This window comes from Haliaeetus leucocephalus, unplaced genomic scaffold (genome assembly GCF_000737465.1).
Source record: "Haliaeetus leucocephalus isolate CR32 unplaced genomic scaffold, Haliaeetus_leucocephalus-4.0 Scaffold92, whole genome shotgun sequence".
Taxonomy (NCBI): Eukaryota; Metazoa; Chordata; class Aves; order Accipitriformes; family Accipitridae; genus Haliaeetus; species Haliaeetus leucocephalus.
The window spans coordinates 8,135,137-8,161,554 of NW_010972528.1; positions in this window are offsets into that span (position 1 = coordinate 8,135,137).

Consider the following 26,418-nt stretch of genomic DNA (forward strand, 5'->3'; position numbering starts at 1 on the left):
TGCCACATAATATGGATTCTGTGTTCCTTTCAGTATTTTACATTTAATAAAACCTGCATGCTTTTAGACATAAAGGAATAACTAAAAGGAAGTATCTTCAATAAGCATTGAGATCCGTGTTAGCAACATGTAACTTCCCTAAAAAACTGACAATCTGTTTTTTTTAGGAATTAAAAGAATTTAATGTAAGGAATTACATTAGAATTGGCACCATTTTTTTGGTAGAATCAAAATAATCACAGTGGAGAATTCAAGGCCCAACCTGAGGTCTGTCCAACAAAGGACATGTACACAGGTTTTCCCTAACCTTGAACATTATTATGCAAGACCTTTATTCCAATAGTAAGCCCCAACTGATTCTAAAATTTACTTTGATTCTGTTACTTTTAACATTTCTGAAGGAATTTGTTGATAATTTTGCCCTATTTAACTTGAGATTCTACCTTTCGATGCACGAAATTAAGAGATGTTCAGGTGTCTTATTTACCACAGAGGCCAGCAAGGCCACAGACTGTTATGATGTAACCAGGGATCCTCGAAATAATATTACGCCAGTCACAATATTAGCTTTAATGTTAGCAACGTCTATCTTAAAGTGCTAACCCACACTAGAAAATAAGCAATGAAATATGACAATTTGGGTATTATAGTGTTCTCATAGATAAGATTATTTCTGGCTATAGCAAGTCAAATACCAGTGATTTGTCACAGCAATACTGTTCTATTTCTGTAGAAAACATAAGGTAGTAGACATAACTTTCATGAAAATTATTGAGTAGTTGGTTTGCTCTGATTATTTATTTCAGCTATTAAAATTAATAGTGTCTGAAGATGAGCTTTTTCAAAAGAAGTAAATGGATTTAAATGAGAATTTGGCATCAAAATCCCCCAATTAGCTTTAAAAACATAAACCCTAAAATCTGAAATTATTTCTTAAAGGGCCAGATTTCTCAAAACTTCAGATGCAATACATTCACCAGAAATGCACCAGTGGTTGTATTTGAAAATTACTTTTCTCTGCATATGAATAGCTAGTTAGCTCTGTAGATTTTTATACGTGCAATGACCAGGAAATTCACACAATAAAATCACTAGGGATTGTAGGTAGATTGCTGCATACCTCAATTAATTTTGCAATTTATATGCCTAAATATCCTTGCCCATCTACCTGATTAGAAAGCAAGTTTTTGGGTAGACTTCTCTTACTCAGCTGAAATAAAAATGGAAACAGCAATATCAACATAAGCAAAGTGCACAGTGGAACCTGTGCACTGCATGATAGGCATTAATTTAGTAACTGCTTTTTAAATTAGCAATATGCTAATGTTTATGATTTTTGAAAAATCCCTTAATTACTAGATAAAATCATTTGATTGGGAAAAGAAAGCAATAAAACAGAGTTTAGCCTTAACAGATTATAGTCTCATAATGCTGCTGCAAGAATGGAGGAGCATGAAATAAAAACCTTCCCATTCAGGTAATACATAGTGTAATATCACCAGCACCAGTTAAATGAACTGCTTTAAAATTCTGCCTCAACTTATGCTGATGTCATCTTTGATTATCAAAGAAAAGAAACCAACTCAAATCCCTCCACATTTCTTCCTGTTTGATTTCACCTTCTGCTTTTCTTCTCTGGCAACACTAGCACAACAATTGTGTCAGTCTTCTGCAAGACAGCTGGAAGGTTTACTATTTTTTGAGATGCTGCAAGGTACTACATGAATTTGTTCTGCATATCCAGATGTTGTGTCCATAGGCTGTTATGGTCTGCACTGGTAACAGAACAAAGGGCAATTCATGTCAGTATATCACCCAATAAATCTTTCCTCTGTATCTCAGCAGAGGTTGTAATTGACACAGCTTTATTTGGCTCTGCTATTGAATTTTTGTTAATCCTAACAAAAAGCAGGTCTATTCTGCCTTCTCAGAATTGTCGTCACTTTCTTAAGTTTAACCAACTATCATGTCTACTTTTCAGTAGAGCTGCCTTCTTACAGATTTTGTGGTATCAGACAAAACATGCTTTGTTGCATTGGTTTTTTTATCTCTGATATGAGACCTGTGATGGTAACCTGGCATGGCTAGTGTAACCAAAACCAAGGTATTTTGAGAGGAAAAGAGTAATACAAGTGTTGAAGCTCAAGAATGTGGACAGAATCATCAGCACCTCACATGTAGATCAGTAAGAGGCCCAAACAATGTCTTGTTCAAATAATTTATCCAAATACCCTACAAATACTGCCAACACATGCCAACCTCAGCAAAAACAAGTGAGTTTGATTTGTGTAGCAGCACAGGAGCCCTGAAATCCCCGTGCACAGAGCATTTTATGTAAAAACATCTGGCAAAGCCTAAGTTCTCTTGTCTCTTCATTAAAACTTGCCTTGCTCCTGCAGAGCCCCTCCTCTTGTGAAATTCTGTTGTGATCAAACAAAATCTGAAGAAATGAAATTACAAAAGCCTGACCTACTTCCAGTCCAAGTGACATATGAAGTACTAGAACGTCATGGAGCCCGAAGAGGATTTTTGCAGCAGTGTTTATATACGAGCTTATGTGAAGAACAAAGATTTTATCATCTTCTGTAGAGAGCCCTTACTGTTTGCAGTCTTTCGGAATAACCCTTATAGTTTGAAGCTATAAATCAGTGTTAATAAAGAAGGAACAGCACAATTTAGGAATTCAAAGAGATAGTCATACAGGAAGCTCTGTACTAAATATTCAGGTAACAACAGCAAGGGAGGGAAAGGCTGCATTTCTTTACACACTCCAGCTGAATAAAACAGAGTACAGTTGTAGCAATAAAATGTTGTTTCTTAAGAAGTGAGGATCTAAGGGACACACCTCTTGTTGGAAAAATCGAACTTTGTAGGAGCTCTTTGGAGGTGAGAACAACACTTAAGCTCAGAACTAAATGCAAGATTTCCTTTATAGCTTGCCTTTCTCTCAGTATGGCTCTTGTCACTCCTCCCAGAAAACTCTTCAGAAATTTAATTAAGCAACATAAACGCTGGGAAAGTCAGAAGAGGGGCAGATGCTGGAGCATTCTATTTTTGATTTCTGGTTGTTTCTCAGATACCATGGCAATAATGATCAAATAAAAGTGAAGATTAGATTAGACAGAATGAGAGGTTGGAAGTGACTTTATTTGTGTCACTAGCGATTACTTCTAAGAAAATTGCAGCAAACAGAGCCTATTATTACTCTGTTCCAACTGATTAAATGCTTTAAAACAGCAGCAATGTTTTATTCCATAAAAATTAAGATTCTGAGAGCTAAATTTGAGCATTATTGGGAAACCGGCATGTGGAACAGGAATTGCCAGTAGTCATCGGTTGTGTTTTACAATGACTTTAGGGAAAAAAAAAAAAAGGCAGAGAAAGGGAGAGGGATGGATATTCAGTACCTCCTGTGTTGCTTGATACGAGTTTAGAACAAAGTGACTCAGTTGCGTATTTTCTTTCTTTTCAACCTCATGAGTGTTTGTTCCCTTCTCTGTTCTCACTATCTCCACTTTATTGGAAGATGTACTTTTACAAATCCATAATTTACTGCCCCCCCCCCTTTTTTTTTTTGTGATGGTGGTAATTATCAGAAAATAAGCAAGAAAAGTGCTAAGAAGTCCCTCTTCTTTCACATACAAAAGAGAATACTTCCTAAAGGAAGATCCCAGATTGACTCTGGCAGGGCTTCAGTAAGCAAATCTCAAGGAAGAGACAAGCAAGTTTTTAAGCCACCTGCTGAGTAAAAGATTGGGATAATTTTTAAGAATTCAACAACTTTTAGAAATGCGTGTTCAAGTTTGCTTACATATTTTCTCCTTACATTTCATAAGCCCAAATTATGAACAGACAGGAGAGAAACTAGCAGGATAAACACCTATGGAAAAGGGTAACTAATATGGTGTGGTGGTATTCCTTCTGGCAGGAAGGCAGGTCTTTAGTAAGATACAGCTACAAAACACGAGTCTAAAACTTATGAAGACTTGTTTTTTTCAGCATGCTCTGTACATCAGAGCAGATGAGACCCACAAAGTGTTCTGCAGTATAAAATACTCTCAGGAAATACTTCAGTAAGGGTCAAACAAATCTTCAAATACTCATGAAAATGAAATAGGGGTTTGTAGATCTCACTCTGAACATTTCAATTCCTTCAGCTCTGTTGGATTCCATCTCAGGAACAATTTGACTTTGACTTTCCTATGGGCAAGTAAGTTACTGACATGCTCTTGCAATCATTTGCAAGAATCATTTTAAACTCACTTATAACTGTATGCCTGATGGGAGCATTTGGGTTTATGATCAGAAGCATTCACTCCAAATGGCAAGAACCACACAAGCAAAAGTCTTGTGTGCTTTGAAGAGCTTGTACTGTAGCTTAAAGTTTGTTGCAGCAATACCGCAAAATGAAATGACAAATCCCAATGGAACCAACATAACCTCTGTGTGCAGACACATCTGAATTAATCCATTGAAAATGCAAAGACTCTGAATGGTCCCATAACTTTCCGGTAAGACCCTAGGAGTTTTGTAATGCCTCTGACTGTGGCGGTATTTTATTCTACTCCCAAATGACTGATGTTCAAGATTGTTTTAATTTTGTTAGGTATTTGTAGATATGAAAAAAAAAAAGAATTTAACTTTTAAAAAATGCTGCAGCATATACCATAACAAAGATTTACCTGTTTTAAAGTAAGACACAAACTTATTTTCTGTTTTCCTCCCTTTGATTGGAAAGGGAACAATGATATTAAGCCAACTGTAGCCTTCTGAATAACATCAGTTTCATCTTTGTGAACTCTGAAAATGGACATTATCACAGAGATTCATTTACAGAAAAGTAAATGTTAGATGTAATTAATCCAGTAGCCACCTGTTCCTTGAGTATTCAATCTCATAATGCATGCTAGAAGGACCAACTGGTAAAATGACTTGTAGCAATGTATATTTAAGGGTTTTTTGGTTACCTCCGTTTGATGTCAGAAGATCAGGATGCTGCTCTTAAAGTAACAATTTTGCCTCCAACTTTAGGCATTCATTTAGAAATATTTCGAAGTTGTCTTACAAAGTTTTCAGCTTAATTTTCCACAGATTCAGAAATTATTTCTGATTAGCTATAGAAATGCATCAACACTTTCTTTATTTCAAACAAGATTTTCTGAGTACAGGGACAAGAGTTATGTCCATGTTAAAATTTGGGAAATATCAGGCCAATAAAAATAAGCTTTGATTAAAATATATTATATTCATGCTCTATGCAGGTTTGTGTATCTGACCTTTTCTCTCATTCTAGAAACTTCTGCCGAATTAGAATGAAATTCCGGCAGCATAGAAATCACACTGAGTTTTGCTATGCATTTTAGTGATGCCATATTTCACTCAGCCTTTTTATAGCTTAGCTCTCATAACAACCATTTATATGCTTTCCTCCAGAAGGTATCTTTCTGTGTTGTGGGCTCTGTATCTGCCCTGCTGTCTCGGCAGTACTCCCTGGATATGAGAATACAATTCTGCTGGTCCTCAAGGCAGTCAGACTCTGTTAAGTTAGCTGAAGATGACGGAACAATATTCAGCCCCATACTTACTAATCTCTTTGTTACTTTGGAAGTACAGAATGAAGCATCAACAGTTTCCCAGCCAATTGGAGAAATTTCATATTATTTGATTAAAAAATGAAAAATCCACCCCACAAAACAGAAGGACGTAATGTCCACAAACCCATAATCATGACCAATTAGTTGAGGTTAGTACAACATTGCCAATTATTCCATGTTTTGTATAGCAAACATATTATGTTTGAATAATGATTTTTCCATAATTGCATTATGTTGAATTTGTTTCCTTAGATATCTCCTTGCCAGTTCCACATTAATTATTCAAGCAAGGTCAAATAAAAAGAGAAAATGGGACACAGGCTGAATTGCAAAATGGGAATTCTAGTTTTTCATCATCTGCAGTTCTTTACAGTTCTGCCTCTGTTGTGTGATTTGTAGACACACAGTCATTATTGTTCCAGGACCCATATGCTCCAAAGGGAGTGCAGAAGGGAACACTGAATGTTTAGAAGTGAGATGCTGAGTTACTGTATCTTGAATTTGTTTCTTAGGGAATAACCACACATATAGATAGCATGCATGGGAAAATTATTTTCCTTAGTGAATAAACATCTGCCAGATTGCATAATTCTGCATGAGTTTTGTTACATGAACAATGAACTAGAGAAATAATATCTTGACATCTATGAAGCATTTTAAAATAGAAAACTTAATTTGTATTTGCATTAAGATTCCTGTCATAAAGCAGGAGACAAGCAAGCTATTCTCCACGACTAGCAGATCTATAGTTTGTCAGCAATACATTCATTTCTCACCTGAATCTTTTCTGCAGATTCCCTAAATGAGCTAGGATAAAGGTGGAGTTCCTGAACAACGGGAATTGAGAGTCTTGCTTTGAGCATTACACAGGCATCCCCTTGTCTTTGGCACATAAGGGCCAGCATTGTGGCAAACACAGTCTACTAACAAGAAAATGGTCAAACAAGCTATTGGAAAGACAGAAAACTGTATGGTGGAGAGTTAAGGTACTATTCAAAAGGAGTAAGATTACAATATTTCCCTCAGTAATTAAGATGTATATTTAATGTGGAGCAGTCTAAGATTAAAGTCATGTTGGATATATATATTTAGTATGTACATGCATAAGACTAAATTTATCCTTAGTTGTGTGGTGCAATAATTACACAGTATCATTTATGGTTTACAATAAGTATTAGACCTTAACCTCATTTTATGTTTGGTGTGTAATTTGAACGTATTTAGCACTTTATATGATCTACTTCAAATTGAAGCTGCACAGAGCTTTAAACTCTTCAGTATATTTTTCAAATGAAAATGTAATTACAATAAACCAAATTTTATTCCTTTAGGTGACAAAGGAAAACAGAACTACATAACAGTAAAACATTCCTTTTTCAGTGGTTGATTCCTATGTGTAGCTCACACTAATGCTGTAATCTTTTGATTCAGTAAGTGCATTTTTCCTTTTCTTGGTTTAAAGATAGTGCAAGACTGTGCATTCATCATTGCCACGGTTTCATGTGTGTGTTTGTATATTCATATACTGTGTACAGTATTTCAGACCTGCAGCAGACAGTTATATTTAAAGATTTTTCTATTACCTGTTCCGGAGTAAAAAGCAAAGAACATTGCTATTTATTCACATTCTTTGTGATAGCAAATAAACCAATTCAAGAGACTTTACACTAAATCCAATAAGTGTGTAACCTCTTATGTGCACAGAGGTTATACTCCATATGTCACTAATTTCTTATATGTCATCAAGCAAACAATAGGCTATGATTAATGATGAGAAAAATTGACACCTATTTCTCTCATGTCTTGAGTTGTTGAGTTACCTAATCTTATTATTGGTTAGTAAACTACTACTAATTTCTTGATCACATATAACTCCAGGGTCAAAAGACAGGGAACAGAGAATTCTATTCCTCAACAGTCAAATCCAGTAATTATTGTTTTCATATGGTAATGCAGACTACCAATTATCCTACCTACTGAATTGTATTTTTTTCCCCACACTGAATCAATAAACGATATTACAGTACTGTATACAGCACAGAATTATGTTGAATATATCTGGAAGGAAATGGATAACCCTCATCTTTCCAGTGCTAGACTTTGGTTTAGGAATACAAATAAACTTCAGCCCAAATGAAAGGACTTGTTGCTTTAAGAGGCTGTTCCTCAAGAAACAGAAATCTTGTGCTAGGATACTGCTTTTCTGCAGTCCCTATCCTTGTGCAGGATGTGTCTGTAAGACTGGCAGCATGCACAGCTGATTTTGCCGGGAAGCCCGAGAAGCCTCCACCGCATCAGCAGTGGTGCAGGTTTGCCCGTGCAGTCCCAATATAGGCGGCAGTTGTGCTGCACTCGTTCATTGTGCCAGGGTCACCGATTCCACAATACCTACCCCACTTCCAATGAAGTACTAGAACAGTGGGCAGATGGGTGTGGGTGGAGGGTGAAAGGTGCAAGTGCTGAAGTGCTGTAATTGGACAACTATTTTGAATTGCTACCTTCACCAAAATCTTCCACATCGTCTTAGTTTATTCAATTTATTTTATATAAATAGGAATGTCCCAAATTACTTTTGATTATTTTTTTCTCTTTGCCTGAAAAAAAAGGTAGCCCTAATTCTATGTTCTCAGGCATGAATGTGACCCTCCAAGTATGGATGAGAAGGGAGGCAGAGGGGGAAGCTACCCATGAAGATGGCTAGGGTGAGCTCATTTCAAATTCCAGGGGTCAGGAGTAGAAACACTACTGTGGGTGACAGTAGGCACGTAGCAGAAGGTTAAACCACATATATATATATGTATGTCATTTTCACTACAGAATAGCCATCTGAGAATGCCACACACAGGATGTGAAACACTTAGCGAGGGCTTGGAAGAGAAATGACTGCAGTTCTTTTGCACTTGTGATGCTCTCAAACTTCTGTTTTCTGCCAAGGCACATAGGTTTACAGTGACAGTCAATTTTCTTTTTAAAAATAAAATAAACAAGTAAATAAATAACAAAAAAGTAGAACTCTAATTTTAGCTGGGAAGTGCCAAGATTTCCAGAGCGTATGAAAGATATGCGCGCTTATTTTAGGAGCTATTTTTTTGGAGTCACTACAAAATACAAAAACATTCCTTCAAAATTTCTTTTTTTCAAACTAAGCAGAAGAACTAGTCTTCTCCAAGGAATATTTCAATATCAAGTTTCATTACTATGTTTTCTGCAAATCTTGGACCATAGTAACCTTTTTCTAATTCACGGGAAGTTATAAGAACAACTTCTCCTTTTAGTTAATTACAGAAATTACCTACAGACAGAAAAGAAAATCCCAAATTATGAACATTTGGACAGTTATAAATACACTGTCACACCTATGCAGCTCTAAGATACAGCAGGTAAACTAGCTGTTAATATGAAGTGCTACTATAATACATAATAGTTTTATAATAAAAATTTCTAGTTGCACACACTGTATAAAGTGCAGAAAAGGTTTCAAGATTGATAAAGAGAGGAGAAAATATCAGTGTTCTAGGCTGGTAAGCAAAAGAAGTTTCATTCATTTTGGTTGCTCTCATCTACGTCGGCAAAAAAGCAGATAAACAGTGAAGTATAGAAAAAAGTATATAAAATGTCCTCATTTTTTTCCTCTCTCTCATTTTCCTGGTTTTACCTGGAAATAAGAGAATGATAATCATAAAACTTAAACCCTTAATGATATTTCTGCCTGCAAGCAGAAATATATAGCAGTATGTATAGAGATTATAGTGTTCATACATGCTAGAGAGATAATACTTTTTTTAAGAGAAAAAACACCCACCATCTGTATAACAATAAGTGTTCAGCTATTCTCTGTGACAAAGAATAACTGCTCCAGATGTACATCTCAGTGTACACTAATTGATGCTTAGGGTCTAAACAGCTATAGGTTAACTTCGCAATGTTTCAGAGTTTTTGGCAAATGACCAAAAAAATCTACCCCAGCGAACAAGTATGCTTGTGTTCCTAAATGCAGGTAAACACATCTGCTCTTCAGCAACAAATACAAAGTGCTGTCAGGAAGTAGACTTCTTCCTCAACCTGACTCAGTATTGACATTTCACGTTGCTGGCATTTTAAAAGTTTTTAAAACTCTTTTTCTTGGAGCAACCCAAAAGCACAAATTTTTTTTTTCAATAAGCTATACCTTTACAAGCATTTTCTCCATTACATTGTAGAAGTTTTCCCCTTAAATGTTGCTATCAGAAGGAAAAGAGAACCCACCCTATAGCTTTGACAACGAAGTATCTTAATGCCTTTTCTGCTTGTTGTTGTGTCACTGATCGATAGACCTAAATGCCATGCATCCATCAAACTACAAGGTCTGATTGCAAAAGCTGTCTTAGCTCATGGAGCTTCTCTCTTGTGTCTTACACTCCTAGAAATGTCACAGTGGAGGAAATCCTAACCCTACATATGTCAATGTTTGTCAGATGAACAGAGATCCCGAATGAGGGTTGTTTTGGCATTCTTTTGTCTATCACGCATGACTGGAGCAACAGTTCACTTCAAGGCAAAGAGAAGAAATAAAGACTTCTTGTCTCCTTGAACATCTTTTTCTGTTAATTGTAAGATCAGCTATTGACTTTACTATCCTGATCAGCAGCCTCATTCAACTGCAGTCTCCTAATGCTGATTGATACTCATTGGTACTATTATATTTGATACTCATTTATCCTATTATATTCTACAAATAGGTCTCCCTGGTTCCAGATTGTTGAAGAAGTGGGTGGTGAGGGCGTGGAGCAGGGCAGGGTCGGGGTACACGCATTTGTTTATCTCAAAGCTTATTTACAGAGAAGTTAAAAAACTATAATTGTGTAAAGCCAAAAAAGTGCAAGATGTAAGATGCTTCCCCATTGATTTGTCTGTTTATCAGATGGAAGAAGCTCTCTGAGCTTCTGAAGACTGGCCGTTTTCTCACACTCTGAGGACATAGACAAAAATAACAGAGAGGGAAATACAAGTGTAAATTGAGAGGATTCTTGCAGGTTGTACTCTTCTATGTCATATTATTGTTCAAGGTATCACTAGAGCCCAAATCAAAGAAGATTTAATTTTTAAGGGCACTGAATATGCCTCATTTTGTTGTGATAAAGTTAATCACATAGTAAGTGTACACAAAGCCACAGTCTAGTTGGTGCTATATACTGCCTACTCAGAGTTCTTAGGAAAGTCATTTAACCTCTCTCTCCTCACTGGTAAAATGAGCAAAACAACTTGAATTCACGTGATTCTTAAGAGACAGAAAAAAAGCTGTTTTATTTATCAAAGTCTGCCATTTTGATTCATATTCTTCTCAGTAACGTTGCCTGTCATAAATAATTTAAAAGCTCATATATATTCCAGAGAAGGATATAAACTGCAGTAGTAGGACAGAGAAGATGAACATGTTAAGTCATTTTCTAAGCTATTTTTAAAGAGGTAGGTGAGACTGCTATCAAAGGTAGCAAATTTTACATGGTTTAAGCAGAAGAATTAGGGCACAACAAATTGAAAGCAGCACATTACAGCTGTTTCAGCTGGCAAGAAAACATTTTGCTACTTTCAGAACATGCTTTATGTGATGGAAAAACTCTGTCGAGAGCCCCAAGGGCACTTACAGTTTTGCTTCAAACTGGTGCCAATGAATAAATAAGGTCAAATGTCCTTTACTATTTGTGCAGCAGTGAGGACACTGCCAGTGCTGAATTGGCAGCAAACAGGACATTTCTCCCACTATTTGTTATAGGAAGACGCAAGTTCAGTCAAGTGATTTACAACAAATTAGAAGAATTCTTCCAAACCTGAAAATATCTATAACACAACCTGAACAGTTTGGAGAAGTCACTCATCAGGCCATATATGTCTGCAGTTAAAAGCCTTAATCATCTTCAGTGAGAGATTTTGATTCCTAGACAAAATGAAGAGCTCCTTAGAACAGCTTGTCCTCATACCTACCAGGTGAGCTATAATACATGATAGGTTTCCTTTCATGCTACTTTTCAGGCTTGATTCTTAAAGAGCAAAGCTCCTTTTGTCACGAATGGTGGATATGTGGACAAAGCTCAGCAGGTTGGTGTTTTAAATTTTTCATTTTATGTTTTTCTGTGATACAATATAGTTGTAAGGATAGTATACAAAGCAGACTTGAGCACCAGGCACCATCTTACAATTGTACTGGGCGAGATATCTACTTTAAACTACATTTCCCTCACTATACCATTCTGTAAATATTTTGCTGTTCTGCAGCATGTGTATGATTTGCATGTGTTTATTCATAGCATCTTCATTTAAACTATTGACTGATAAGAACACTGAATCAGAATTTAAGAGAGATCCCCTTATTAATTTGCTTGAAATTAATATTTTATGTAAATGACTTAGAAAAAGGAATATTCTCCAAAATTATATTATACTCTTTGAAAAAGAATTATAATCAATTTTCTTTCAAGAATATTAGTTACTGCAAAGTTGTCCTCTCTGAAGATAGAGGAACTATTTATCTCTGTTGCTTTCTTGTAGAGATGAATTAATTTAGTTGTTTAGAAAAAGCTTTTCACATGTATAGGGAGTGTACTCAATTCTTTGTTGTTTTTCCATTTTGATGATACAAAATAAGCTATTTTTTCCTGCATCCTGATACCTAATTGTATTTCCAGAACCAACTTATTTGAAAGCAATGAAATCAATAGCACTATTCTTTTCAATGGGATGAATGTATAAGGCTTTTTTCAACATAGTAGATTAATCTTTTTGATAGTCTCAATGTTCTTTAATTCAGTAAGAGATAATGGTAGTTGCATTTTCTTATTAAATTAGTCCTTGAGCTAATACTTTGTCAGTTTTGAATATTTCAAATGTAAAAAGGGATAGAATTTTTTTGTTTGTTTATGTGAGAGTAAAATATCCTTATTTGTAGGAGAAACATCTTAAATAACATAAATACAGTTTTCACCAAACGTTCTGAAATACTCGAGGGCAAGTAAACATTATAATTTCTTTTTATGGACGAGGGTAAGGCAGGTGAAAGACTAAAGTCACAACCATTTCTTAAGAAAGATTAAAGTTTCCAAAGTGTGTTGAGAACTTCAGTTGTCAGTATTACATAGCCACTGTCATTACTAAGAAAAAAAAATCTTCCCTCACGCTTGAAAGAGTAAAGGGGTCTAAAGATGGTAAAGACCCACAAAACCAAGAGGAGAGTCAAGGGGTGGAAGAGGTTGCCCAGAGAGGTTGTGCAGTCTTCTGTCCTTGGAGGTTTCGAAGACCCATCTGGCTAAAGCCCTGAGAAACCTGGTCTGACTTCATTATAGCTAACACTGCTTTGAGCCGGAGGTTGGACTAGAGATCACCAGGGGTCTCTTCAGATCTGAAATATCTTGTGATTTTATAAAAACTCTTCACTTTTATTATTTGCCCTTATATTTCAACAGTATTTCCCATAAACGACTCATCTACAAGGTAAGTAAAATGTAATCTTTAAAGTTGTTGTCAGAAGATCTTGCTCTTTTCCTATGGCTAGTTATAGACACTTTCACCTCCATGTACAGTACAGTTATGCAGTAGGTGGTTTTGATCTGTGATGCAGACACCTGTGAGCCCAGGCTGCTTCTTTTTTCCATTACTGTTAAAGTTCCCTTAATACCAGACTTTTGGTTAATAACCTTACAATAACTATTCTAGAGTCAATGTCTTCCAAGCAATTTTTTAAGGGTCTTAAAACTGAAAAACATTGAAAACCATTGCTCTAGAGAACTCCAGAAAGAAATGAGCTTCTTTAGCGAGCAGACCCTTATAAGTAAACTCTTTTTAAAGTCAAATTCCAGCTGTCTTTGGAGACATGAAGTAAGGACACTGATCTTTTCCCAAAGAAATCATATGGTCTTCTGTAGAAGACCATTCTCCAGACTGAGTCAAGTTTATCAGTATAGCCTCTCGACAAGCTTGTCTTGGAGACACCAGGAGCAATTCTGCAGCAATGGGATAACAAACACGTTATTTAACTTTTCAAATTAAGATCCTCATTCTGCAAACACAGAATCTAATTTTATTTCCTACAAGAAGCTTTAACTTAAGTCACAGTGCCTACAGAGTTAACCTAGGAATGTGTTTATATAGGATTCTGATTGAAGAAACTACAGATTAATGTTAGTTTGGATAATTTTATCTCCTCATTACTAGCTATACACTGAGACTGCTTCCAAATTTTTGTCAATTAAAATATCAAAGGTCATCTGTAGCAGATTCTATGTGCTTGGATAGTTCTTTTCTCCCCTGGGAGCTTAAACATTATTTTATAGATTCATAACAGGGCTGGAAGGGACCTCAAGAGGTCATTTCATCCATCCTCTGTCCCAAGGCAAGATCAAACATGTCAATCTTGACAGATGTTTGTCTAGACCACCTTTTTAAAAACTTCTAATTATGGGGATTCCAAAATCTCTCCAGGCAATCTATTCCAATGCATCACTATCATTACCTTCAAAAGGTTTTTCCTAGTAACCAATCTGAATTTTCCTTGTTGCAGTATAAATCCAATACTGCTTGTTCAATTGTCATTGATACAGAGAATAGATTTTTTCCTTCCTCTTATAGATCTTCTAAAAAAACCTACTTAAAGACTTAGTTCAGAGGATAAAAACAGGTTAGAGATCCAGGAAACACAACCATGAGTGGGCTGAGACAACCAAGTCATTCAACTTTAGAAAACTAAAGAGGTTTGAGACAAATCTTTAAATATGTAAAAATTCTTCTAGCAACCCATACTTTTTTACTTACACAGAAACTAAAACTAGACATAGTACTGTAGGTGAGGTCTTAACAACTACAAGCACAGTAAAAAAATTGTTTTCTGAGTCCTGGTTATGCATCTGCTGATACATGTCAAAGGACACCTGCTGCACACATGACAATACTTCTCACATTAAATTTCTAGCCTTCAGATGCAAACTACTACCCAGCCATTTATTCCCATCTTGTTATCCTGCCTAAACATAGTAACTTGAATATATACATGTTGGACTGCATTCTGGGTTTTTTCCAAACAGTATTTGCCAAGATAATTTTGAAATCTTTCTTGTGTCTGTTGACCATAGACCTTCTCCAGACAGCAGGCATCTACTCATTGGCTTAATCCCCTGCATTTATTGAGGAAGGCTGAAAAAAGATGTCTCAAGGCTGCTCAGAAGTTTCTCCCTAAATTCTCCTAGAAATTTCTTTTCTTAGACTCCCCTTTATTTAATAAGCTGGTAATGTTTGATGACTGTGATATGCTTGTTACCTGATTAGCTGCACAGCAGCTAACCAGAAAGTTATTAGTTCCTTGCTGACATGGGCTTACTCCCTTCAAAGTTAATGGCAGTGAATTCAGGAGCTTGACTCTTAAATATCCTAAGTAACTTCCCTGAGGGTAGTGATCTGATGCAAGACTATCTTTTCTATTCCTTCCATGAATATACATAATCCAGGATTATGGAAAAAGATACATATGGTAATTGATCACATTTAAAGCCCTCAATTGTGTAAATCAATACAGTGGTTCCAGAGATGCATGACAAGAGTTAAACAGTGAAAGAAAGCTATAAAAAATTGTTTTGGTTTTGTTCTTTGTTTTTAGAAAGTTTTATAATTAGTGTTGGGGCATACTGGGCACTGAATTCATTTCATAGTATCACACATAAAAGCAAGCTGAATTCCTCTCAGTGCAAAACCAACCTCAAGCTACCTTGACAACAAAATACCAATAACCCTGTAATTTCAATTGTTCACTCTTTTTTTTATGTGTTCTGTATCTCAGTGAAGTCTCATCTTCCCAGCCTGGTGCCATAGGCTAATAATCTGTAACAAAACTCACCCTCAAAAAATGTCAGATATAATGAAAAACACAACTTCACAGATGAGAAAGTTGGCCTTAGCTAAATCCTAAGGGCCCTAGCTCTCAGATTCTGTAGGTTCTTCTGTTTCATCCTCTAACCCTGAATTAGAAGGGTATGTGAAATTGAACTACTCCTGCTTCTTTCTACTGAATCACTCATTACCCATCAAAGAATAACAGACTTCCAAAGAATGAAAATTCTATTGCCAGCTGAAAAAAAAACGTCCCTAGCAGTTGAAACCAAAACCTGACCACCCACCTTAATTATTTACTAAGTAATATTATATAGGACTAGTAGCAGTAGATGCAGATGAACACATTCAATCTGCCAGCCCAAATGGTTGGCCATCTTATATGTCACTCAGTCATTTACAACACTGAAGAGAATACAACATCCTATGGACCTGATTCTGTAACATTCTGTGATGGTATAAATTAATTCCAAGGTGGAAGACTTTAATGCAGCAAAGAAAGATAGTATGAGGATAAGGGAACCTCATGGACTGAGAAAGAAGGGAAGAAAGATGGCACAATTATCAAGAGAAATTCAGAAGCTAAGGCTTTCTTTCATTCTAAACAGTGTCTATTGTGTATTTTTGATAGGTTTTGTGACAAATTAGAAATATTTAAACAAATCTTAGACTAAACATATGTTAAATAAGGAAAACCAGGGCTAAGATAACAGAGCCTTACATTCCTTTATTATCACTAGTAATAAATGACAGTATTGCTACTAATTTAGCTCCCAGCTTCTCTACTGATAGCCGGTGAATAATGTTCAGGTCAGAGACAATTACACTGATTGTATTTGAGATCTGATGATTTGCCCTATTAAACAGAAAATTAGGTTAACACACTGCATCTAAGCAAATTTCAAATACTGATGACTGTACCTAACTAAGGTTGACCGGATTCAAACAAGTGTCCTGGAAACAGAGGTCAAAATTCTAGACTGTCCTGTTTTGAAATAGTGCAGCTTCTGAGAAGAACAAAGGGATTACCAACAGATCTACATACCAGTATCTTTAACATAAGGGGTTTTCTGTTTTTCTTTGATTTTAACAAACAGATGTAATTCTTTGAAATTTGATCAAACAATGTCACCATACAGATGTATTAGCTTGAAAATGGTTCTATATGAAATGTTCAACCAATATCTCATTGATTTATGCTATACCATAACACAGTGTGCCAACTTTATTGAATAAGTAATATACCACTGCTATGAATTTGATGGTTTTCCATGTTACATTTTCTATTTCAGCAGGTTGCTAAATGTCAAGTGAATGCTTTATGCTGACTTCAGACCCCATCAAAAAAATCTTTCCCAATATGTTGCAGACCTAACTCCACTGATGATCACTGTGGGGTAGTAATTTTTTTTTTTTTTTTTTACATGCCACATAGCACATAGCCAAGATCAGCTTTTTCTACTCCAAATGAAAAACCCAGGCATGTATATTTAGGGCATTTACGAATTTCTTAGAACCTGAAGTGAAAGAATATTTTCCTTTATACTTTTTCTGTTGATTGAGATTGGGATCAACATTTCTATAAAAAGCAATCAATTTAAAAAAGAAATAAAAATCAAGATTCTTAGTCCTTGTATTTCAAAGGATATAGCCAAGCCAATGGATGTGACGCTGGGTATGAAAGATTCAAAGCTAACTAAAAGGTAGACCCAATTGACTTAAGTTAAATTAATAAAATTAATTAAATGGTTGCATACTTCCATTCCTGCCCCGCGTTAACAGCTTTACATAATGCTGTAAAGTTTGTGCTATCATAAAGCAAATAAAGATTAATATTTGCAACAGATTTTGATTAAAAGAAAATAAATTTGAGAAGTTAATTTTGGATTTGTATAGAGTTTGATTCTGAATTAAATATTTTTTTAATAAGGATGTAGGTCTTCCATTGCTGCTTACAGAATTTGAGTGGTTATCACCCCAAAATGATACAATATTTGCTCCTACTTAGGTGTTTAAAATGTTTAGATTTGTGATTAAACATTGAATCCTAACTCTAATGGCCTTTTATACACTACAAATGTAGAGAAGTTTCATTTTGATTTGTGTTAAATCAATTATTTTCTGTCTGCAATCTAAAAAAAAACCACCCCAAAACACTAGTTTGCCCTTGGCTTTTTCCCCGTCTAGTCTAAACACAGAAAATGTCAAGTTTGCTCACTAATTAAAAATGTCTGTCTTAGACTCCGTTTGTATCTTTCATCATAATGGTGCAGAGTCCCAAGGAGACATTATACATTCATGTTTTCAAATATAAGATGTAAAAAAATACAAATATAAATTTAATGCAGCAATCTCTTAATGAGCAAAGCAATTATGGCATGGGAGAAATGAAGGAATTAGCCTTCTAAAAAGTTCTCAGTATTTACAGGACCAGGGCTTCAGAGTCTGGTTGTGACATATTTTTGTGCAGATCCTCTATAAAGAAGTAGAATGAAATGTGAGTTATTAGTGGAAGTCAGGGAAAACATGCTTAAAAAGAGAGGGTTGAACTACATGGTGCATTAAATTTATAACATAAATGATAAAATACTGGATTTTCAAGACTGGGATTGAAATCTTGCAGGAAAAGATTTCTTACAGTATTTTGGTTCTTCTGCATCTATTTAGAAACCAAATTTAAAAAAAAAAAAACCCAAACCAACAAACAAAAGACACCGCAACAACAACTAACCCTAAAGATATGCATTAGTGTATTGGGTTTGTGTGGCAAGGTTTTGGTAGTGGGGTGGGGGTTACAGGGGTGGCTTCTGTAAGAAGCTGCTGGAAGCTTCCCCTGTGTCCAAAAGAGCCAATACCAGCCAGCTCTGAGACGGACCCGCCACCGGCCAAGGCCAAGCCAATCAGCGATAGTGGTAACGCCTCTGTGATAACATTTTTAAGAAGGAAAAAGAGTTGGGACGGAGAGAAACAGCCGCCGGAGAGAGGAGTGAGAATGTGTAAGAGAAACAACCCTGCAGACACCAAGGTCAGTGAAGAAGGAGGGGAAGGAGATCCTCCAGGCGCCGGAGCAGAGATTCCCCTGCAGCCCGTGGTGAAGACCTTGGTGAGGCAGGCTGTCCCCCTGCAGTCCATGGAGGTCCACGGTGGAGCAGATATCCACCTGCAGCCCGGGGAGGACCCCACGCCAGAGCAGGTGGGTTCCCGAAGGAGGCTGTGACCCCGTGGGAAACCCGCACTGGAGCAGGTTCCTGGTAGGACCTGCGGATCTGTGGAGAGAGGAGCCCACGGAGCAGGTTTTCTGGCAGAACTTGTGACCCCGTGGGGGACCTGCACTGGAGCAGTGTGCTCCTGAAGGACTGCACACCGTGGAAAGGACCCATGCTGGAGCAGTTTGTGAAGAACTGCAGCCTGTGGGAAGGACCCATGTTGGAGAAGTTCGTGGAGGACTGTCTCCCGTGGGTGGGACCCCACGCTGGAGCAGGGGAAGAGTGTGATGAGTCCTCCCCCTGAGGAGGATGAAGTGGCAGAGATAACGTGTGATGAACTGACCATAAACCCCATTCCCCATCCCCCTGTGCCGCTGGACGGGGTTGGTAGAGAGTCTGGGAGTGAAGTTGTGCCTGAGAAGGGAGGGGTGGAGGGAAGGTGTTCTGAGATTTGGGTTTATTTCTCATTACCCTACTCTGGTTGATTTGCAATAAATTGAGTTAATTTTCCCCAAGTTCAGTCTGTTTTGCCCGTGACGGTAATTGGTGAGTGATCTCTCCTGTCCTTATCTCGACCTGCAAGCTCTTTGTTATATTTCCTCTCCCCTGTCCAGCTGAGGAGGGGGAGTGATAGAACGGCTTTGGTGGGCACCTGGCGTCCAGCCAGGGTCAACCCACCACAATTAGCAATTCAAAACTTTAGCAATAGAAGTTTTTTTTAAAGTCCAGTTTTAAAAATGGCTGAAGCTTCCTGGTGCTTGTTTAGTAAAGTATCTCCTAGTTTATGGCAGCTGACGCATTCACAGTTTAAATTCCTATTTTTCTGCTTTTTTGTCATTTTCTTTGAGGTCTTTATGTGGCCACTGATTAGTATGATTAGTAAACTGAATTTAACAAAAGTTCAGATACAGCCAGGAACACAATAACAGAACATAAAAAATATGTATTGTCAGCTTTTTTCATAAAATAAGAAGGAAGAACGTATGAAAGGAATAAAGTGTATTTTAGATGGAAAGGAACTGTAATCATGGAATAAATTCAAAAGGTCACCAAATGTGCAATATGAGCAACTGGGGAAATTAGATGGAGAAGAAACACAAGTAATTTTTAAAAGCTACAAAGTAAAAATGATGATACTAAAGCATGCAGAGTCATCAGTGTTCTTTTAACAGGACACTAGCTCTCTGATGCCAGATGGATGGTTAGACAGATCTATTCTCTTAATACAGTTGCTCTGTTTTGCAGAACTGGACTCTCTCCACATTTAAATGTGTATCACAGGGAAAAGGCCTTCTGTATGTCATAACAAAGTAGGTCCTGCTGAGTACACTCAGTGCAGATAGGAACCTACAGAAGAAAGTAAAAGCTCATAGCTGCACAGTGAGCTATTCTGTAGTCTTCTACCAGAATATGGTTCATGGACAAGACCCTCCTGAGATCAGTCAGTAACTTTCCTTCCTTCACCAAATACAAGCCCTGACATGAGCTCTGTCTGCTTGCTATCTTGCACAGTCCCACACAGCACGCTGTCACACACAGCTTCAGCTGTGGAACATATGTTCAGTTACATTTCACAGCAAAACTGAAATTGCAGGGTCTGGAAAATCTAGAAAAACAAGCATTGCTGGCCAAATGTGCTGTGCTAAATGTAAACTCAGCATTTCAATCAGAAACATGGCACATAAGTTTAAAAAACAGATTTTTGGGAACGTATCAGACACACAAGCGTTATCATCTGGTGTGACTGTAATCTTCTCCATGACAGCATCTCAGTACTGGAACTGTACTCCAAAATCCAGTACAGCACTGGAGAACTGGCATACAACAAACTATCAGGTGTCACTGTCTTTCAATCTTTTAACCTATGAGAATTTTCTGTAAGAGAAGCTCATCCATGTAGGAGCAGAGCTGCACCACTCAAAGGAATGACACTCCTTCATTCCACTCCCTTATCTACTCGGTATCATACAGTGGGTTCCAAAGAAGCAAGGAATGGCAGCAGCTTGGGAAGGTCAAGTGCTTGATGAAAAGAAAATGTTGCAGAATTAGAAGGTAATATGTGGGTGAAAAGAAAGGTTATAGGGTTGTGTGGTTGTAGGAAGAAAAGGAAGGAAAAGATAGAGTGACATTTAGGACAAGAAATGAGATTACGAAAGTTTTGTTTGGGCAAGTCTGACAAAGGATTTAAAGGAGAAATGGCTACAATGGTATTGAAAGAGAAGTAACTATGCTGGTTTTGAACATCTGCAACTAAAGGTTATATTAACAGAATTATTTTTTCTTTTACTGATGAGGGTCTTTCAAGGCTTTTGTGAGAGGAGGGACTGAAAAAGATGAATTCAATTTTCAGTTTTAAAACAAGTATTTCAGAGTGATTCTTCTTTACAAATACATACAAAAAGTTTAATTTTATTCCAATACAGAACAGAAATTAATTCTCAGAACCTTGTAAGCAGAGTTGTGCATCTCCTGATAGCAAGGAGAGGTATAGCTGCGTTATTAATGTTAGGGAAAACCAAATAATTTTAAGAGAAGTGATGAGAGAGACTGTGGGAGAAGAATAAAGGGCAATAATGTCCTATATTCAAATTAACTTCAGGGATTAGGCTTGATTCTGATCTTGTTTATACAATCTGTCTCAGTTTCATAGCAGTTACATTCAACTTGAATGGAATTTAGTGGGACTTGAATTAAGAGTTTGACCTTACCAATACTGTAAACTACCAGAACTGGAGACCCATTTCCTTGTGTGTCAGTTAACATACAGATCTAGCAGCTGGTATTTTTGCTTTGTTCACTGTGTTAAAGGGGCAAGGATATAAACACTTAATGAGAATTATTTGCAGTGGTAAAGTAATTCTGAAACAATGATTAGAATATTTAATTTAACCATACAGACAAAAGAATAAATACCTCTCTTGTTATATACCCTGGGGCTTTTTGCCAGTTCATTAATACAAAAGTACAATCTGAAAGGAGACATAATACATTCTGTTTTGGTGTCCTATCGTACCAACTGCTTCTGTTTTGGTAAACAGAAAATTAACTGTACTTTTCTGAACATGTACCTAAGTGTAGAAGTTACTAAAGTAATCTCTTTAAACACTGTGCAAGCTTACCTTGATCAATTCCATTTAAAGTAAATTAATAGGGAAGTCTTTCAAAAGCACTGAAATCCCATATTCAGAAAGAATACGTGCACTTAAAGACTTGTGTTTCAATGCAAGATAAGGTTACTACAGCTCCTAAAGCATTTAGGTAGTTTTGAAGAACAAATCTGAGATCTTCAGGTTTTTTTGCCCCCTCAGAAATACTTAGCTATTGAAACAAAATTTAGATTGTGTTCTTAGGCTGGGACAGAAGAGAATTCAGCTGCCCTGAAATATTTTTTTCCTTTCACTAAATGAAGTGAACTCCTTCCAAAGAAATCAAGCAATAGAGCAGCCTGCTACCACTCCATCAAACAACAAAAAATATCTTGGCATTTTATCCTAAGCTGGAATAGATTCCCTGTATTGCACTGAAACATACATCTTCATGCTTGCAGAAACTCTGTTCTACAGGGACAAATACTGGTCTGTTTGAAATCAACATAGAACTTGTCACTGATTTCATGGGGTCAGCATTTCACCTGCCAGATTTCATACACATTTCCTTCAAATACAAAAGGTGGAATTTTTCTTAAGAGGCAAGCGTACTTATATGTATAGGTAGAGGAGCATGTAGCTAGAGTTTTCAGGTCAAATATATTCTTAAATCTTTCCTACAATCTGCATCCCTGGCAATGGTTGCACACCAATCACAAATGCATACAAAGAGGCATGTTTTTCTTTGATGAGTACGCACTTTAAAGGTGAAAAATGAACAAAGGGTCATGACAAAGATTGTAAAACACAAAGTGAACAGGACGACAAATAACAGCCCACAGTTCCCTCTAAACAGAGATAACTTATTTATACAAGCCAAACTAAAATGACAGACAGCTTGGGGTTTTACCATGAATGATTTTTAACAGCAAACAAGATGAGCACCTATTTTTCATTCACAGACAGAAAAAAATATTTTTTATTAATTTCTAACCTGTTTAAAGTTTTAGACCATTTTTTATAAATTGCATTTGAAATTATTCCTTTAATTTCATACTAAAAGAAATTATAAGAAAAAAATCAGTAGTAGCAAAATCTTACCAAATTTAATGAATTTTCAGGGCAAGCTGAGTCCACAGTCTATCTCTTGTACTTGTCAAAAACCTTGCCCCTGGAAAATATTAACATTCTGACCAGTAATACTGACTGTTTGGCACGAAGCATTCCCCACTGTATGCCTGTATACCACAATAGTTATTCTACCAAAGTATCTTCTAAGTTCTTTGCTAATTTTGGAGAAGTTAGATTGTTGCTAAGAATTTATCCATGAACATCACTATCATCCTCATTAATGACTCCTTTTCCCCAAAATGTTTACAATATAACCACAGTATTCAAGTATATATTTCTACACAAAATATATGTATAGTCTACTTTTGTCTGTTTACTGGTAATCTCTTTTGATTCTTATTTCTCTCCAGTCCTCTCTGCCTTTAGCCAGGTTCTTTGTAATTTTCCCCTCTTTCTCTTTTCCCTACACAGTTGCCCTCCCTAGACCTCCTTCTCTAGGTCTAGTGAAGGATTGCCTTCCTAGGCGCAGAATTGTAATCTTAAAATATTTTCCAAACCACCACCCATCTATTCGACAATTCACTCAAGCATTACTCCTGCAAATTTATTAGTAGCTTCTGATTGTGATAATTAAACTACTCTTTAACTTCTTTTTCTGGTAGAGACCTCATCTTCACCACCTCCTTCATAAACTCACTTAATTTTTCCCACCAGAAGAAGTACTTCTGAGAGCAGCAAGGCAGTCACCCAAATTCTCACAGTGTTATTATTAATCACGGTCATATGGTTTGCTATCCGCTCATTTAAGAGCCTTTCATACTTTACCCTATCTATTCACTTTATTTTCTTTTAAATCCTTTCCAGAGGCCTTTTAACATGCTGACATGTAAAAGTTCAGAAATTGTTTGGTAATTTGTACATTCCTTCCAGCCTTCCACCACACAATGCCAATCGGTAGGTCACTGTCCAGTTTTCATCCCTGCACCCTAATCCATTTTATGTTCTGCTAGCATATCATCCACTTTTGAAAGGTTTATTTTTGACCCTTTTAGTGGGAGACATTACTTCAGATTTTCATGGATATGGCTTATTTCACTTGCACAATCAATATTATTTAACAATGTTTTATCTTCTTCAAAGTATTTTTACTCACATCAATCACATCCTTTTCTTCTCTCAGGATTTCTCTAGTTGCTGATTTAATAACCTTAGTTGGCAGTGCAAAATCTGTCAATAAGATTCTTACTCGGACACCTCTCCTAAGCTACTACTCTGTTGCCATCTTCTAATTCTGGCCTGCTCTCTTGATTTTGTATGACCAGTTTCAAATTTGTTTATTTAGTTCTTTCTTTGGACTTAATTTCTGTTCGCAGTAATCATAAACACTTTGTCTGAGAACCATTTTCTTTCTTGATCCAATGCTTCACTGCTAACATACTCAGCTACACCCATAAGGGTTACCTTAGTAACTTCCCACTTAACACTAAGCTCTTGCCCCTCCTTTAGCTTCAACAGTGTTCAAAAATGACTACTGACATCAGCCATATTTGTTCAAATAGTAATTCAGTGAAATTTCAGTAAAGCAAGGACTCTAATGTCTTCATTTTCAATTTAAAATATAGATACATATAATCAGTTATCTGAATCACAATTTTCTCCAGGATAAGTTCTGCAACTGCAGATGAATGCTTTTCATGTTGACACCAGCACAGTGTCATCTAATTTCTTGAATAGTAGTTTGATAACCTCTGGACAGTGTCCTTATGAAGAAGGAATAGTGTTTTTGAATTGACATGCTACAGCTATAGCATATTTTATTGCTACAATAAACCTGTAACTATTAAACCAATTAAACAGTGAGTATGATGTGCCTGAGCTTTCAGCAAATAATGTGGGTTAGTTATTTTATGATATCTGACTCAGCTACTTCTGAAGAACTGACCAGAGAGAATACACACATTGCTAGGAGAGCACTTTCAGTAGACTCAGAAGAGAAAGCAGGCACATACTGAACTTTCTTTTCTTATTCCCAGTGTCACTAACCTAGTTTAAAGTGATGTGACATCACTAGAGAAAAAACAAATCCTACCTGAACAAGAATTTTCCCTTGTTTATTACATCTCAGTAAGACTCAATCCTGCAGGCATATATGCCTAGGTGTAACTGTATTTATGTGAGGAATATAAAAAGCATTAGAAATGTGAAAGGCTGTTTCAATGACTATTTGCACAACTGTGACTACAGCCAGTAAGGTCCCATGTCCTTTCTGAGGGATAAAGAGTAAAGCCATCCCAAAAACCAAAGTGATGGCAGCTAACTGGTAAAACATCAAACTTCTTGTCAATTTACAATTATCACGGCTGAATTATATCCATTTATATGAAGTGAGGTGGTGCAGCCCCCCCCGGGCAGCTCAGTACTTTCTTAAACTGGCTATGGCACAGCGAGTCAGAACAATTAGGCACCCCCTAGCTGCACCTGGAGCTCCGGTCACCTGGATCCATACCCAAGACTCCTGCTGCTTAGATCATGACTCATTATTGTGGTTACCTGACAAGAATTATGACCAGAATGAGGTCATAACGACTAAAGACAATCACCTTGCAAACCTATAAACAACGGTCCCAAGTGAGGCCTTTTGAGCTCTCCTGGACCGCAGCAGGCTGTGACTAGCATCTCCCTCTGAGTGGGATGCCTCTTGGAGCTCTCAAAGTCTAGTTTGTGAAAATCAGAGGACCCTCACTGAGAGCCGATGACGGGACCTGGGCTGATACCCTTCACTCCTTGAGGCTCAACTGTTTGGCCATTGAGAACTGCTGAGACATTTGACATGAATATTTCACTGAACTTGAGGGGAATTTTTAACAGGTATACCTCTGTTTATACGTATATCTCTCTCTGTATCTGTGTGTGTGCATGTGTGAATTAACCTAGGTATATTCTGTTGAATCGCTTTGTAAATGTTAAATTAATCAGTGATTAAGTGTTAGTAAATCTTATCATTTACCTCAAACTGTAGATGAATCTCAGACCACTGCTACACACCTAATCCCTTAGACAAAAATGGTTGCCCAAGTCTGGGACTAGGAGTAGATCCAGCCACACCTAAATTCCAACATGAGTTTAGAAATCAAGGGCGTCTTCTCTGAATGTCATGACTGAATGGGAGGGTCTCCCCTACCTTTCTGCATCCCTGATATTTGTATGGATCATGAAGAATAAAATCTAGCTGGATCTTTCTTTGTATGTTTATCCCTCACACTTTGGTGTTTTCAGTCTCTGTATAAATCATTCTAGTTTGATTCTAACTCAGTTTTCCTTTGTACACCTCATAAGTAATAGAGTGAACCTTGTAACTGAACTTTGTGAAGTCAAGCTTTTATAAATTCCTATTAAATAACTTCTGCTAATACCTTTAATGGTGGTTCTTTAGGTGGTTCAAACCACTCATTCATGATAGTAAGTCAGGACTGTTTTTTAAGAAAGTAAGAACAAATTAAAAGACACATAAGGAAATGTTATGAAAGACCACGGGACAGCAAAGGAATAGAGGGGAAAAATCAGAAAAATGTATTACTAGAAATTTAGGAAACACTTCTAAGAATTTCTTTT